Source organism: Rhinopithecus bieti, unplaced genomic scaffold, assembly GCF_001698545.2.
Source record: "Rhinopithecus bieti isolate Rb0 unplaced genomic scaffold, ASM169854v2 scaffold_9899, whole genome shotgun sequence".
Classification (NCBI taxonomy): domain Eukaryota; kingdom Metazoa; phylum Chordata; class Mammalia; order Primates; family Cercopithecidae; genus Rhinopithecus; species Rhinopithecus bieti.
In genome coordinates, this window is record NW_016806979.1 from 1,712,014 (window position 1) to 1,714,832 (window position 2,819).

General features: G+C 61.7%; 1 pseudogene; it reads left to right on the forward strand.

The window, feature by feature from the left end:
- LOC108534296 (putative uncharacterized protein encoded by LINC00482) overlaps window positions 1-2,819 on the forward strand; it is a 3,870-nt pseudogene extending 1,051 nt beyond the window's left edge.

Genomic DNA, 2,819 nt, shown 5'->3' on the forward strand with positions numbered 1-2,819 from the left:
GGGGAGGGGAAAAGAAAGCGGGAGGGGAAGGGAAAGGAGAAAGGGAAGAGGAAGGGGGGAGGGGGAGGGGAAGGGTCTTTTAGAAAGTCATGAAGTCTTCCCAGCCCTTCTGCTTAGGTTGCTCAGGTTGTAGTCACAGGACCATGCACGCTGCACTCAAGGATGGGGAGGTGATTGCCAGCTGGGAACGGCACAGTCAACAATGACAGAGATGCCTCCTGGTGGGGAAAGCAGAGGATGGATGCTGGTCAGCCATCACTCCAGGCAGTGGGAAGGTGCTCAGAGGCCCAGGAAGTCAACTCTGGTGGGCGCTGGCTGTGCAGCCGGTGCTGGTGCCCTGAACACGGCAGAGGGTCAGGCCAGGCCTCACTCAAAGGAAGCAGGGAGATAGGAGCGGGGCTGTGGGCTTCTCTCGAGAGCTGCCAGGCAGCCATTGCCATGCTGTGCCCCCAGCTCTGGCACTGGGCAGCTCCTGAGGCCCAGGGAGGAGCGTGACCTGCCCATGGTTCCACCATCATCGAATGCAAGTCAGAGTCAGACCAATGCTGTGACTCCAGGACAGTGCCATGTCCACTCCTGGGGCTCAAAAAAGCATGATAGGGATTTGGGGGACAGGGGCGTTCACTTCTGCCCTCCAACAGGCTGATGGGGAGGGTCTGGTTTCTCCGCTCGCCTGTGCTGAGAGGGTGCTGGGGAGAGGCAGGCAGGAGCCCCGGCCCCCTCCAGGTGTTCGCCGGCCCAGGCTCTGTCCTGTCCAGGCATGTCCTGTCTACCTGCCTCCTCTAGGGACAATGGGGCAGCTTGGAGCACTGAGCTCAGGGCCCTGAGCACTCTAGGGGGACAGCTTCCTCACACCACGTACTGCGCTGAGCTCAAGTCGCTACTGTTCCTGACCCCCAACTCAGATATCCCTTTGCAGCCCCCCCACCACCCAAGCAGCTGCTGTGCAAGGACAGAGGCCACCAGGGCACTGGGGACACGTGGCACAGGCCAGAGAGCTCCTGAGGTCTGGGAGGGTGCAATGTCGGGTCCCAGATGGACATACTCTAGTATGCCCAGTCTCAGGGTCTGAGGCACCCACTGGTTCTAGAATTCTCTCGGGAGAAGAGAGCCCTTCACAGCCCCCTTCATCATAGGCTGTGTGGCCTCAGCCTGGCCAGCCCTGAGACCCTTCCAGCTTGCGGATCCCCCTCCTACTTCCCGACCCTGACTCTCCCACAGTGGACTGGCCACCTCTGGGTCTGGTCTGCAGGCAGGAGCCCTGCCCAGGCGGCCCCTGTGGCCGGCCCTCCTCTCCCCGACTCCATGCACATCTGTAAACACCCTGCACACCCGGGGCCTTTGCCTCTGCATCCTCTGCCCAGGCGTCCTCTGTGCCATCTGCTGCACCCGGGTGTGCTCTCTGGGCCCCTCTGCAGGTGCCTCCTCTGCTCCTTTGGGAAAGCCCCACCTGTCTTGAGGTCCCCCCACACCTATGCTTCCCAGCACCTTGGAGACCCCAGAACCACTGAACAAAGAGCATCGGGGTCCTGAGCTGCCACACGAGGGACCCCAAGGTGGCAGGCTCACAACAGCACAGGCGTCCTCCTGCAGCTCCCAGGACTGGGAGCTGAAACCAAGGTGTCCACAGGGCCCTGCTGCCCCCAGAGGCTCTGAGCAGAGCCCCCCCACCTTTCCAGCTCCTCCTGGTTCCCATGCTTCTCGGCTTGTGGCCCCATCACTCTGGCCTCTGCCTCTGTCTCATGTGAGTTTCTCCTCTTCCATCCCTTATAAGGACGAGGGTTGTTGGGCTTAGGGACCCCGGGATGATCCGGGATGACCTCATCTCCAGAGAGCCTCTCCATGACAGCCACAAAGACCCTTGCTCCGATTCTGAGATTCTGGTTGGACATCACATATTGGGAGCCGCCATTCCACCCGCTACACAAAGAAACCCCTTTCCTCCAGAACACCTTTCCCTGCCTGACCAGCCCTTTGCAGCACTCACCCCTCCTAACAAACTTGGTTCTGTTCCTTTATGCTACCCCACTGCCCTAGGCTGGGATCCCCAGAACAGGCCCGGCTCTGTTCACTGCTCCCCCAGCCTCCTGCTGTTTCTCACACGCAGCCACAGTACAGGGCAGCTCATCCAACGACCTCCCCAACCGCAGCCTCCAGGGATGTACACCCTGCCTCAGGGGCTCCTCCTGGGTCCTGGCTGGTGGAGGGCACAGCCATTGGGGAAGGCCCTCAGCTGCAGGATGGGGCCATGCCACGGAGACTAGGCCCTCTGAGGCAGTGTGGCCGGCTCAGATGTCAGCAGCTCCAGAAATGAGGCTGGGGCAGATGGTGCCTGGTGATGCAAGGGGACTGTGGGGGCCACAGGGGACTCTGCTCACCTGGACCTATCGTGGAGGCCAGGGAGGGAGATGGACTCAAAGGGTGGAAGGGCCCAGAGAAGGCACGTTTGCAGAGCAGTGGCCGCATTTCCAGAGCTGAGGAGCCCAGCAGGAATCCCCTCTGGCCCTGGGGCCACCGCCCTTGGGGCCGGGGGATGCTACAGGGGAGGGCAGAGGGCAGAGAGACCAGGAAAAGCGAGGTGCCCGCCTGCAAGTCCCCAAGGACGGGACCAAGCCCGGGCCCCTTGGCCAGTGCGGCTGCTTGGTGGGGCAGGCAGGAAGGGGCCAAGGACAGCGCCAAAGGGGAGCAGGTGAGGGACTCTGGCGGCATCTGGTGGGACATCTGGTGGGAACTAGGGCACGCTTCTCCCTGCCCACGCTTTAATCAAGGACATTCCTGTAGTTCTTGGACAAGTGTCACACATTACATGGGTGTCGTGA